The sequence below is a fragment of the Pleurodeles waltl genome, chromosome 6 (assembly GCF_031143425.1).
Source record: "Pleurodeles waltl isolate 20211129_DDA chromosome 6, aPleWal1.hap1.20221129, whole genome shotgun sequence".
Lineage (NCBI taxonomy): Eukaryota > Metazoa > Chordata > Amphibia > Caudata > Salamandridae > Pleurodeles > Pleurodeles waltl.
In genome coordinates this window covers 1,040,412,800-1,040,428,348 of record NC_090445.1, presented here as the reverse complement: position 1 = coordinate 1,040,428,348, position 15,549 = coordinate 1,040,412,800, and positions in this window count along the sequence as shown.

Sequence of the window (15,549 nt, the reverse complement as noted above, 5' to 3'; positions counted from 1 at the left end):
TGTTTGAAATCCCTCCCTGTGACTGCCAAGGTATGCCATACCTTAAATAGTGTGGGTAAACTGTCACAGTGACCAGACGTCCCTGTGGCAGACAAGCCAGCAGGTAAAGGGTTTCCACAGGAGGCTCCAGCAGTAGAAACCACCCTGTATTCTTCCATAGCTAAAGGAGGCAGAGGAAACTGCCAAGTTATGGCTGTTCATGCACTTCAGCAAACTCTAAATGGCCCCAGATGTCTTTCTAGTGCTCTCATTTAAAAGTCAGTGTTCTGTTAAAGGCGATTTTATGTGTTTGACCACAAAATCAAATACCAAATATTCTGATAGTGTTTTAAAAGCATATGAACAGAATGGTTTATCTCCAATGTGCTCTTCAGCATTTATGTTGTGCCTTAACAGCCCATGTAACAAGCTGTTTCCTAGAAACCTTGGGTCACATTTACAAGGCACATAGCGCAGAGAGGGGCAGCAAGTTCCTTGCTGCACCGCCCTGCACCACCGGGAAAGGGCAGAAATGTGCTGTATCTAAAAACAATATGGTGCATTTCTGTCCTCTCCCCCTGCTCTGGCACACAAATTGCTGCCATGTGCTAACCCAGGTACCCTTACACCATAGTGCAAGGGTGCCTGCATTGTGGGGATCATTGTTTTTGTGCAGCAAGGGGCACAAATACATTAAATGAGGTGGTTTCCTCCTTCTATGTGTGCTGCAGAACGCAGCACACAAAGAAAGAGGAAAAAACGGGGAGAAATATAGATATTTCTCCCCATTGCATCACTCTTACACCACCCATGGGGACTTGTAGACTTTTGACGAATTCCCAGGTTTATGAAACCTTATAAATCTGGGAATGTGTTAAAAATCCATGGGTGTTGCCTGGAAACACAGATGCAACACCCATGGAAATGCCTCCCTGACGCAAAGTCATGCAACGCAGCGATGTGCGCTGCATTGCCTTCCCAAATATCTGCAAGGCCATGTAAAGCCACGCAAAGTGGCTTTGCATGCCCTTGTAGATATGGTTGTGCAGCCTGTGCCACCAGTGCATTACAAAAAGTGACGCACCGGCGGAGCAAGCCAATTGTAAATATGGCCCCTTGTAATGTGTTAAAGAATTTTAAAATGGTCTTCCTCTTGTGAAGTTTCTTTAGTCAGATCTTTTATGTACGTTTATATAAAACACAGAGAATGTGGAACTGGTTCTTGAAATTGCACTATTAAAATTATATTTCTAAGTTGTATATTTACAGCCGCTGGGTCTAACTACACAAAGCGTAGGCTGATCTTGACCTCAGTAGGGCACATTAGATATGGACCATCCCCTAAAGTGAGTCAAACAGAAAAGTGTGCACACAGAGTTCTGGCCAGGAAACAGAGACCACTGTCATCTTAGAAAGTAATCCGGTAGTATTTGTGATTTTTGCTGTTGCAGCCCAAATCCAACAGGATTTATTTATATCATATGTAGGAGGAAATAGGTGTTTACCACCATAAGGGAAGTTTGGTAGTGGTGCTATAAAACCATTATTATTGCACAAATGGAAGTAGGTTTTTCCCTTATGAAAATACCAATCTGACCTGGCAAGCTGCCTATTTTTCCAGTTGTGGACATTTGAGAAATTGTGAGCAACGTATATAAAAAAAAGTGAACATCCAAACCGAATCCGCCTGTGCCATTAAATAAGGCTGCTATAAACGGCGAGCTGAGTGAGAAATAATCTTAGTAATTATATAATTAGGATGCAACTAATATGAAAGGGCAAACACAGTAAGTCATACATCCCAGCATAATTAGACGCCTATTTACAAGCCCCTCCGTGCAGCCCACTTTTAGTGAGGGTCCAACAGAGCACACTGCAGGGACACATTTACAAGACCACATAAAGCCACCCTGTGTGGCTTTTCAAGGCCTTGTAAATATGGACTGAGGCAACACAGCACAAGTCGCTGCGTTGCCTCACCTTGGACAGGGAGGCATGCCATGGCTGTCATGGTGTGTGTTCCTACGTAACACCTACGACATTTGACATAGATTTACAAAATTTCATAAAGATGGGAATGGGTCAAAAACCTATTCGTAAAGCTGGAAATGTGTCTGAAGCGTACCTAAGTGAGGCACAATGAGGAAAAATACCTTTATTTCTCCTCTTTTTTCCTTTTGGAAAATGCCTCTTTTGATTGTTTTTTTGCAGGGAGGTATCCCTTCTGTCTAGACACCTCATTTAACCATTTCTGCTTCCCAATAAACAACAATATTCTGCTCAATTAGTGACACAGATATCAGTAACTATGGCATTAGAACTTTCTTTATCTCACTACAGGCACAATAGAAGCATTATATTTGATTCACGTTTCCACATTTTAGCTGAATAGCTCCACATAATGCATAATTATCCAGCAACAAGGACGCAAGCAGACCCTAAACCTGAATTGCATATGTTTTGTTAAATGCTTGGATTAAAGACCCAGACATTTTGTGAATTGGCTCTGGTTCAGGTGTTAGTGAACGAACACGTATACATTATGAGTTCTGCTCATACATTTCGAAATCTTATTTCTAAAGCCCAGAGCTCGTGAGACTAGCTTTCAACCAGCCTTTCCTTTATAAAAAATTATTTCAGAGGGTTAAATGACTTCAATATCAACTAGTCACAGGTGTCCTGTTTCGGCGTTACATGAGTCTCTGGCTTGCAGTTTGACAGCCCACCTCACGGCAACCGCCTTATTAATTCGGCTGGAAGGCAACAGATCTTAACTGAAATCAGTGCACAGAGCTGAAATGGACTGAAATGTCTAGACCTGCAATAAACTGATGAAGCTGGTGAATATTTCGAAATACCCAAACAGATAAAGTTTAATTCAAACCATTCCCTGCATCTTTCTTTTTTACCAGAACAGATTCTTTCAACCTCCTCTTACCTTCTACTTTGTACAGAGTCGCGCAGCAGATAGTTAATAGGACAAATAGGACTAGTCATGTGGTCATATGTTAAAATGATGCACGTATAATCTAAAAGCTAATGCAATATGTGGCTAACTGGGTATTCGCATTAGCTTTATTGTGATCCACGTTACATTGACTGTCTCCTATATCTGGGGGGAGGTGATCTGAATCTTGTTTAATGATTTGGTTTACTTGTAATTTTTTTAAGCTAGTTAAAGTCATTCCCTTTTAGATCTCTGTGTAACCCGAAGGCCATTGATTGCAAACACTACTGGGCTTTCCCAGGTTTTTATCCTTTTGAGGTCGATACACTGACTTGATCACCTTTGAGCTAGGTAACATTTACAATTTGTATACATGATGCCAGGACTCTACAGGTCTGTGTGTGAAGTCACAACAACAAAAAAGTAATTTTTTTGTGACCACTTGAAGATTATACCTAGTATCCAGCGGTTTAAAGTGGACAAAGGATACACCTCAGAAAGATACAAGACTGTTGTAATGATTAAAGACACACATTTTTAGAGATTGTTACTCAGCATTGTCAATAGTAGCCTCTCATCCCACCCATAAGAAATACAATATATATTTACTTTTTGGGGTCTGGCCTTTAGATAAGTAAGTTTGATTCATAAGACTTGCGTCCAAATTAAAAGTTAGAAATATTATAAAGCCAATAATCACATGAAAGGCGTATTTGATAATTTCACGATTTAAGTGAAGAGAAAAAGTAGTTCTGATATATTCCTTGAAAAGAGGCGCTAACCATTTTGAAAACCCACCAACATTAGGGATGTGGACAGTGTCCTTGCAGCGAAGTTGAGCAGAAGTCTTCCCCCTTTTCAGGATTTAGATCTCATTCGGGAGAATGAACACTTTATCCTGTATCAGTGTTGGTGTCTTCCATGTATTAATATGAAGGGACAATGATTTGCTCTCACTGATTTATTCCGTCTACTTGAGGAGAATGGTGGTGGATTCACTGTCAGGATCTTGCACGCTTCTCCTCCTCTTCCCTGATTCGTAAAGGTTTCACTTCAGACCTTAAGGCCTACTCACAAACTGCATTTTGTAGAGCATAAAGTTATTCACAAACCTATGGGTGAAGACCTCCACCACACTTATCTTTTTCGGTGCAGAGATCTCTGACAAAGTGGCAGTTCTTGGCCAAAGTGACATTTTGGTATTATATGTGGAAGGGACACAGTGGTGATTTAAAATGGATAATACCTACTACTAAATGAAACTGGCATAGAGAAATTTAAGAAGTGATTTGGGGGGCATGCTAATACAAACACATGCACAAAAGGGTAATACCACTGAATTTCACAAACTGCACTTCTAAAATTATAACAGCCCCAAAGGAAACAGGCTTAAATGTTCTGCAGCTGAACCTTGAAATGAGATAAGCTCAGAATATGGCCAAACCACTGGTACTGCACCTTGGATAGAAAACAATGGAGGCACAGAAACACAAATACTCTTCCCAGTAGTCCCACTCTCAAGTGGATCTCTCCATCAGGATTGCTGCAGAATTTGATCCCCAATCAGGGATTTCACCCATTAGACTACCAAGGGAGTCCTTTAGAAGCTAGGAATCCCTCTGTGAATGAATTAGTCCCCCCCCCCAAAAAAAAATAACTACAGTCTTTATGCCCCCCCTTAGGGTATGCAATTGATGGGTTAACACCTAATCCCCTGCAGGGGACAGCAAGCACATTAGACACCAGAGTTACACCTTTTTTTTAAAAAAAGGAAGGAATGGCGCAACAGTCTAGGCAAAGGGCCGTACCTCTGCCACATAAGGCAACAGCAATCTTTCTGCCACCCTTTAGGGAAGATTGGGGGTATTTTGCACTCCCTGTCAAGCGTACATTTTGGATTCCCTACCCATAAATCTCTAACAGGCTTTCCACTCTGCTCCTCTGGAAAACTGAATTGAACTCCTGAAACACACTAAATGGCAGAGATATTTTCAATAAAACAAATGAGGTGGGTGTTCGCCTGCTGTGACTTCAGACAACACACTACCTTTAAAACATGAATCCATCTATATGATGAATTGAAAGTTGCATAATACTAATGAAAATTTGTGATTTGCATTACTCTGTATTATTTTGCATCAAAGGGGTATACCATGTGAAGTACGTGAGTGCTTCCATGCATCCACCCATGGTTTTTGACCCAAAGCCCTATCCACTAACATTTGTAGACTGGGCTGTGCACCAAAATATTGCATATCAAGAAATGAGATGAACAGTTCCATTAAATGAGGCTCCACACTACTTACTAGGGCAAGAGACTTATGGTCCCTGAAAGCATTCATTCACTAGGAACATGAACCTTCACTCACCAACAGGTGACATGCTTCATCATTGGGTCAAGTATAGTACCTTGTACTTGAAGCGTGCCCTTCTGGTACTAAACCTAAGCTAGAGTTACACAGACATCTTTTTCCCTGTAATGCAAAGGCGTTGCTCTAGACAGTTTGAAAGACTGCCAGTGCTTTGGTACAGCACAGTAGAACATATGATTTCCCAAGTCAGACTTTTTTCTACAAATCTACATTTATAATTAAATAATTAAGCATTGTTTTCTTTGTTTTATTGCAGAGAGCCAAATAGCATATTCCTGAATGTCACTTGCTATTCCAATTAAAAAAAATTCAAGCTACCAAAGTCAAACACATAACATAAAAGCTATTAATAAATAACAGCATGTGAAATATGTTCTTAAATTGCTACTCAGGATTCTGGTGATATTTACAAACTACTTATCCTTCAGTCCCTTAACCTCTTAGCTGCTGGGCCTTTACCTCCCCTCACCCCCCAGTGCTGAGCCCTTTTTTGTCTATTTGGGGTAGTTCGCGCTTAGGCCTTCATAACATTTTGTCCACATAAGCTATCCACGCCAAATTTGCGTCCTTTTTTCCCAGCATCCGAGGGATTCTAAAGGTACCCAGAGTTTCTGGGTTCCCCTGGAGGAGACCAAGAAATTAGCCAAAATAAACCTAAAAGTTTTTTTTTTTCAAAAAAATGGGAGAAAAGGGCTGCCAAAGAAGGCTTCTGGTTTTTACCCTGAAAATGGCATCAACAAAGGGTTTACAGTGCTAAAATCACCATCTTCCCAGCTTTCAGGAATAGTCAGAGTTGAATCAGAAAACCACATATTTCAACACAATTTTGGCTTTTTACTGGGACATACTTCATGTTTACTATTTGTGGTGCTTTTATCCTCCTTCCAGTTAGTGACAGGAATGGGTGTGAAACCAACACTGGATCCCGGAAAGCTAAGTGTTTCTGAAAAGTAGACAAAATTCTGAATTCTTCAAGGGGTCATTTGTGTAGATCCTACAAGATTTTCCTACAGAAAATAACAGCTGAAAAAAAAAAATGATTGAAATTGAGCTGAAAAAACAGCCATTTTTCTCAGCGTTTTACTCTGTAACTTTTACCTGCAATGTCAGATTTTTTAAAGCAATATACTGTCACGTGTGCTGGACTCTTCTGGTTGCAGGGATATATAGGGCTTGTAGGTTCATCAAGATCCCTAGGTACCCAGAGCCAATAAATGGGGTGCACATTGCAATGGGTTTTCATTCTATACCGAGTACACAGCAATTAATTTGCTGAAATATAAAGAGTGAAAAATAGGTATCAAGAAAACCTTTGTATTTCCAAAATGGGCATAAGATAAGGTATTGAGCAGCAGTGGTTATTTCCCCATCTCTGAATTCCGGAGTGCCCATACTAGTATGTGAATTACAGGCCATTTCTCAAATAGATGTTTTTTTTACACACTGTCTTACATTTGGAAGGAAAAAATGTAGAGAAAGACAAGGGGCAATAATACTTGTTCTATTCTGTGTTCCCCCAAGTCTCCCGCTAAAAATGGTACTTCACTTGCGTGGATAAGCCTAATGCTCGCGACAGGAAAGGCAATATGGACACATCACATTTTTACATTGAAATCTGATGTGTTTTTTGCAAAGTGCCTAGCTGTGGATTTTGGCCTCTAGCTCAGCCGGCACCTTGGGAAACCTACTGCACAGTAATGAAAACTAGACACCTAGGGGAATCCAAGATGGGGTGACTTGTGGGGCTCTGATCAGGTTCTGTTACCCAGAATCCTTTGCAAACCTCAAAATGTGGCCAAAAAACACTTTTTCCTCACATTTCGGTGACAGAAAGTTCTGGAATCTGAGAGGAGCTACAAATATCCTTCCACCCAGTGTTCCCCCAAGTCTCCCGATAAAAATGATACCTCACTTGTGGGGTAGGCCTAGTGCCCGCGACAGGAAATGCCCCAAAACACAATGTGGACATATCACATTTTCACAAAGAAAACATAGCTGTTTTTTGCAATTTGGGCAGTGGAATTCGGGGTTGAACTAAATTGGATAGCTCCCAAGAGAGCACCCTCTCTGTGCTTGCACCCGCATTCACCTGCTCTCTGGGTTGGGCTAACCCACTATTGCCCTGTTGCGCAGACAGTGCTTGCGAAGGGACAACAGGACTGCCCTCATCACCTCCCTCACAATTTACTGGAAGGAGTTATCCAATGGGACTCCTCCAACTGAAAAATCACTCCCAAAGTCTGCGTCATTGTCCTGTCCCTCAACTGCTGTCTCAGTATCTGCTGTCTGTGCTATTGTCCTGTCCCTCAGATGCTGTCTCAGTATCTGCTGTCTCAGTCTCTGATCTTATGTCAGATCTGTCCTCTATAACCAGAGTGACGTCAGCAGCAGTCATCCATCAAGATGCCATCTCTGCTATTGGCTAAACTGTTGCTCTAAAACACTATCCTACATAGACAGTCACAAAATTGCTGGTGTGTGTGTGTGTGATACGCGCAACAGTAGAGGCCACCTTACCTGCGCTTCTTCCCTAAATCAGCACGTTCTTTCAAGACACTCAAACACCTTGTCACATACCATTCGTCACAGTCTTTAGCACCTCCTGCACCCAGTCCAACAATCATTACTGGTGCTCCCACGCCCATGTCCTCCTCCTCGGATTCCCTCATTACCACAAAGCAAACGTGCTCTTCATCTCTCCATAGCCACCCCCCACCCCACACATACATTTCATTTGTATTATAGCGCAAGTAGCGGCTGACTTTACTAATGTACTCAGCTATTTACATAAAATACAGATTTGCTCTTTGCAGTAGTCATATAAACCTTCTGCGCTTCTTTATGGCACTAAAACTGCCACTAGACAAAAGTCTGATCCTTTTGTAGCAGAAACATAATCACTAGACTTACTTGATTTCTTTATTGCTGCCTAAAAGCTACAGTTGAAATGCATCAGTTGAAGTATGTGCCCTGCTTTGAAGACACAAGCTGCAACTGCGAGACAACTGGTGGCAAATATATATATATATATATATATATATATATATATATATATATATATATATATATATATATACATACACACATATATATTAATTTATATCAATTTATATTAATTTATTTGTGATTTGTATGTATTTTGATTCACACGTTATTGTTTGATTTGATTTGTTTTGTTTTGGTGGAGGGGGTTGCTTTAAGTGAACTCTAGCACATAGGATATATAAAGTGGGCCAAAATGGCGGCCCGCAGGTTGATAAAGGCGGCTATGCCGAAACGCGTTCCTGTTTTGTTTAAATAAATCTTCGGTTTAACCATTGTGGAGTGCTGGAAGCCTTAATGATATTTTAAGGTGTTGTGTTCAACACACATATATATATATATATATATATATATATATATATATATATATATATATATATATAGATCCATTTTATATGAGGGTCTGGTTTTCCTGGTGACCAATTGCAGCCCCCAGGGAAACCACACATGCACTGACAAAAATGATATATATATAGATATATATATATATATATATATATATATATATATATATATATATATATATATATAGATCTCTCTATAGATATATATATATATATATATATATATATATATATAGATACACACACTGGAAGATGCAGGATCACAAGAAAACAACAGCCAGCCAGTGCAAAAATCTGGATCCCAAAGGATACAATGAGTCACAAGTAAATGTAATATCCAAGAAAGAAGTGACTCAAACAGATGATCTCACTAAAGAACAAACATATATTTCTACTGCAACGTTTCAGCTTCCGCCTTCCTCAGGTAGTACAAGATTGTTTGCTCAGTGGCTGCACAGCTGACACTGGTGGATTTTCAAAAAGCATCATGAGTGAAGATTCCAAATGGAATGTGGAATCAATGCAGTCCTGAGAACTCTTCAGATATGCAGAAATCCATTGGTATTGTCAGTGATGTTCAGTCCATCTGGATGCAGTGATTTTAAACGGTACATCCAGAAATTCTGATGTCCACTAGTTCTTCCTTTAAAACATGTTCCACAGGGAAAATCTTCAAATCTGATAGTAAATGGTCCACAGGGTTAAAATGGTTGGCTACAGGCTGGTCAAGTTTCTTGTTAATTATTGCTGATTTGTGGTTCCTGAATCGTGTACGGAGGTCATTCACAGTTTGACCTACATATTGTTTTTTACAGCTTTGACGTTGGCACTGAATCACATAAATAATGCATGTTGAGCGACATGTAAGATGCTGTCTTATTCCATAGGTCCTTTTTGTAACAGAGCTAGTTACTGTTGATGTTTGTAAAAGGTATTCACATGTGATGCATGTAAAAAATGCAGGAGTTAATTGCTGTGATTCCAAAAGGTGCATCACATGTGAATACCTTTTATAAACATCATCAGTAACTAGCTCTGTTACAAAAAGGACCTATGGAATAAGACAGCATCTTGTCGCTCAACATGCATTACTTATGTGATTCAGTGCACCCGAGGATTTTCGAACCCCCTCTCTGGTGTCGGCCACTGGTCGTGACCCGCACCAGGGGGGTAGTGCGGGTGTCGGCAAGTGGCCGACGCCCGCATTAAAGGGGTTAAAGTTTGTAATGTTACAGGGATGCTGCAATGGCCATATTGGTAAACACAAAAAATGTGTTTGTCTAGATCACTCAGGGTTTACCAACATTACGTAACTGATTTAGGCCTCATAGCATGAGTTAAATATGTCAGTGAACACACACACACACACATATTTATGCCATGCAAGTACAAATAAATGTGTCCAAGTAGCATGTGTTATATATAACAACTGCATTAGTCAACACACAGTTTTACCATTTATTACAATAATTTCAATGCCAAATTCTATGCTATTGCCAAAGTATGGAGAAGTGAAACATGACGAAAACAGTGTTTACTGCCACCAAGACAGAATGTTAAAATCATGTTCCACAGGGAGACAACTCTCATAACATTCATCAGGCATCTTTAATGTGATTTAGCTTACTCAACTTACTTGCACAAATTTAAGCCACTTAATCCTAGTTGTGGTTGAATATTGTTTTATAGAAACAAACACACATGAAACAATGTTGTGGCATAAACACAAATACAGATGTGCAGCTTGTAATATCCTATGTTTTGCCATTATTCTAGGGGAGAGGAAGAGCCTCATGTTTCACTCAAAAGATTGTCTTGTGAGCAAGCTCATTCCCACATTCAGCATTGGTAATAGTAGCATATCATACTCTCTGTGTACACACACACACACCCACAAAAAGCTTTTAAAATTGTGCAAAAACGGATGCGGAAGGTTGTTTCCTTTATAGAAATCAAACACCCACCAAAACCTTAGTGCTAACGACAGCAAAGAATTATTCAACATTGCTGAAGAGTTCTCCAACCCTGCGGCCACCAATAACATCAACACCCCCTCTCAGGAACTCTATGATACCCTAGCCGATTTCCTCCACAACAAGATCCACACCATCTACAAAAACCTCACATCCCAACCCACTACAGCAGACATGCTTAGACATCTTGCAACTAATAAGGCAATCCCCGACCACCTGCTCACCACCTGGGACAAGATCACCACACAGGACACCACCTCCATCATGAAATCCATCCACTCTGGAGCCCCCTCAGACCCCTGTCACCTCTACATATTAAACCTATGGAGCAACAGCATCAGCAAGGAGCTCACTACCTTCCTCTATGCATTCATCACTTTAGCCACCTTCCCTAAAGATTGGAAAGATGGGGAAGTCAAACCCCTCCTCAAAAAACTCTCTGCCAACCCTAGCAAACTCAAGAACTACCGTCCCATCTTTCTATTCTCTTTTTCCCCCAAAGTCATTGAAAAAGCCATCAACCATTAACTCACGGAACACCTGGAGAAAGTCAACCTTCTGGACTCCTTCCAATCCAGATTCTTCCCCAACCAGAGTACCAGATCAGCCCTCCTCGCTGCCACCAGCAATATCAGGATGCTAGTGGACCAGGAGGAAACTGTGGCTCTGATCCTCCTTGACCTCTCAGCAGCGCTCAACACCGTATCCCACCGCACCCTCATCAAGAGGCTTCACCACATTGAAATCCAAGGAGATGCCTTCAAATGGTTCACAACTTCATCACCGGAAAAAGATCAGGGAATTCACCTACCTACATTCACCTCAGAACCTAAGAAGATCACTTGTAGTCTTCCCCAATGCTCATACCTCAACCCCACACTGTTCAACACCTACATGACCCTCCTGGCCAACATCATCAGAACCCACAGATTATACATCATATCCTATGCAGACGACACCCAGCTCTCCCTCTCACTATCGGAAGACCCTCCACCTCAAGGGTCAACTTCCACAGGTTCGTGACAAGCGTCGCTAACTGAATGAAGTACAACTGCCTCAAACTCAGCACCAACATAACTGTAATGCTCTTCTTCTGGAACAACATCTCCCCTTGGAACAATTCATCTTCACCTCCTGAATTAGTAGGACCCTATCCAATTCCATGTGACCAACACCTGCAACCTTTGCATCATCCTGGACAACAAGCTCACCATGAAGAACAGATGAATGCAATCTCTCTTTGTCTGCTTCCTCACTCTTCACATGTTCCAAAAGATTTTCACGTGTCCCCGTAAACACCAGATGCAGGGTCACTCAAGCAGTTATCACCACCCAACTGGTTTACGGGAATGCACTCTACATAGGGATCTCCATGCACCTACTGGAGAGATTATAGACCATCAGAATTCAGACGGACCCACATCACCCCACTTCAAGAAGCACCACAGGCTCCCCGTTCAGAAGAGATGTCAATTCAAGATGTTGACCCTCAATTCCAAATCCCTCCACAATTAAGGACCAGCTGAACCTTCACCAGCCTACCAGAATCCTGTGCTCTGACTCCCTCTCCCTCGCACTAACTCCTCACATCACTGTAGCATCAGCAGAGGATGCTCCTTCTTCCACATTCTGCAAAGTCCTGGAACAACAGCCCATCCATCTCAGGATCTCAATCTCGCTTCAGGAATACAAAAAAGGACTAAAGACCTGGGTGATCAACTAAACCCCCCAGAAGTATCATTGCTCGCAGCACTTGGATAGCCTCTTGGGTGATCAGCAATGCTTTACAAATCCAAATTGATTGAGAAAATAGGCCACTGCATCTTAAGGCTTGTCCAATCTCTCAGTAAGCATTAGTGCATGCTTAAATTTGAACCTTTACTAATTAATCGTTATTGAATGTTACAATTTTCACCATCAAACATTCATCTTGAAAATTTGTATAGATTTGAGCCATGAAACATTAAAATTTAGGAAAGATGTGTAGCATCATTTAGAAGACTTTGCTACGTGGGTATTGTTCCCCTATGACTCATTAATCCTAATGGAACTCAGATTTACATCATTTCTCAGTAATCATGAGTTAATTTCTCACCACTTACTAATCCTCAGTGTGTCACCTTTTGTGTGTTAAAGTTGATCAGCTTTTTTTAATGTATTTTTGAATTGCAATTCCTAACGTGAAGCTCGTTGCAAAACTTTAATAAAGGTTAGCCATAATGTTAAATCAGTTGATACTGCACCACACATGGTCCTCTCTGCAGGGTCTCCCCCAAACTTTTTACCTTCACTCTTCCTGTTTCGCTGAATTCATTTTTGTTAGCTTTAGAACTATGTGCCTAAGATTAGGGGCATGTGGATTTTTTTATTTCACCAGCGGAGTTGGAGTATTTTAGTAACTCTGTGTTACACATGTAACGCAAAATTATTTATTAATTCTGTGGTTCCGGCGGTGGACTTAAATCAGCCCTGCAAAGGGGGTTTGATGGTAATTTAAATTGTTTACACTCCAAGGTGTTACTTAGGTGCACAAATACATTTGAGAATGAGACCGGGTAAGTGGTTTATCTTTCTTAGCTCTACTCATAGCCCACACATAAAGTTCTCAAGGACCCATTACAGAATTTGCTTCAAGTGCAGTGATGCTGAAGCGAGGGACATTTTTAGCTAATACATATGAGATTAGCTGTTCATACTTAGGTCCTGATTTAAGAAACATGGTGCAACACCCAGTGCAATGCTACGTTTCTTGTGCCCCTGAGTGCCTCCCTAACATCATCATGTGTGTGCCATATCTAAGATACGGCACACCATGGAAGTAGTTAGGGGAACTAGTGTCAACATTTCTGAAACTAGTACGAAGCTTTGCAGGACTATCATCAAAAATGTTGATACTACTCCTGCAAAGCCCAATGAAAACAACAACATGCCTCCGTTTAGCGCCTGCTCTTAAAAGGTGTGAAAAGTGCCAAAATAAATGGCACAAATAAATATTTTAGATTTCATTGTGCCATTTTTTTGGGCCCACTCTAATGGAGGAACACCCCCTTTGCATACTTTATGGCTGTTGAAGGCATACTGTAGCGCAAAAGGTTACAAAGTGGCGCAATGCATGCATTGCGCCACTTTGTAAATCTGGTGCCATGATTTTGACATTGTTGGGCCACGTTAGCATTAAAAATGATGCTAATGTGGCAGAAGGAGGTGCTTAAATCAGCCCCTTAGTCCCTGTCACTCACTTTCCACATGCACCAGCTTGCCTCTCATTGGATCAGTTGAACAGCTGCAGCCAGTGGAGCTGTTGCCACTGTCCATGCAGCGGCCACAGCCAATCAGCAATCACTCAGCGAGCATACAGATGGCAGATTGTCAGTGAGTCTGAGGTGCCAACACATGGAGGTGACATAATGTTCAGTGAGCCTGACAAGGTCTACTGTCCACTGCCCAGGCAATCATGGCTGCATCCTGGTGACCGTGGCGACCAGAGTCAGCGTTGCCTGGCTGCAGTGCTAGCCACTGACATGTCCAAGGTGTTCTAGACTCTGGTCGAAGTGGGGCTCGCACCAGTGCAAGCAAGCAATGGAGTTAGTACCTGCAGATTGAGGATACCCTGCGGCTGGAGGATCAGACTTATGGTGAGTAGTATCAAGTTGAATGGGTGATGACACACTGGTGAAAGGGTGACTTAAAAGCACATTGCATGAAAGTACAGCAAACCACCTTGTAAACAAAGTACATGGACTTCAGAAAAAGCTCTATATACATTTCTCCAAGGTCTGACGGTGAAATCGGGATGGGAAGTTGCCGTCAGGGCACCTAAATTCAGTAAATACACATTGCCATCTATCTATCCACTACTGGGCAGACCCAGCCCCCTCCATGTAACTCTGTTGATCAAGCCCCTACCCCGTGCCACCCACACACGTGCTGTTTTCTGCTGTAGCACCTTTATGCATTCAGTACTGCATGACCTGGACTATGAGCCATCCATCTCTCTGGACTGCTGAAATCTCAGTGTGCAGATTCAGTGACTTTTCCTCTGGTGTTAACTGCTGTGTTTTGGGATTTTAATATGTGTCTTGTGACTCGTCATACTTAACTAAGTTAGTTCACAGTGGGTATCTGAGTCCACTCTGTGGGCCTTTGTGGGAATCCATGGAATTTTAATGTAACTCTGCAGAATTCCATGGAATGAAACTCCACCAATTCCGCCCACCGCTACCTAAGATAGGCCCTAAACCACTCATAGGGCAGGGTGCACTGAAACATTGGTCATGTACTTTTATGTTTAACATACCCTGGTGATGAAAAATTCACAAATTATTTTTTCTCTGTTGTGAGGCCTACCTGTCCCAGAGCATTACCTTATAAAATTTGATAAGTGATAACTTTTTTTTGGTAGGAGGTAGAAAGTTCATGTTTGGTGTCTAATGCATTGCAATTCAAATTCATTTTAAACAGTAAATTGAGATTTAAAGTCATAATTCTCAAAAACGCCACTTGGGTGTTTCTTTTTTAAAGTTTGTATTTTCTTGTCCTAACCATTTGGTGTCTGCTGTCTGTTTTCGGTATTGCATAACTAGGTGCAGTTGGCCTTTGTGTATTCCTTCCAGACAGCCACACAATAGAAGGACTAGAACCTACAAAGATGGACCATACTAGGGGGATTATGTGCAGAGCCCCATTTGCACGTCCCAGACTCTGCCTCAATTTGCACATAAAGAACTTCACACTAACCTGTTGTGACTGCAAACAGACTAGGACCAGAGCATGGAGGCAGGAAATTCAAGCTACTTCTTTGGGGGGAAAACACCAGAAGTTTCTTCCACTTCACAACTGGCACCAGGTATAACATTAGGACCCTCATACCCACTCTTCAGTTCACTTCTGGA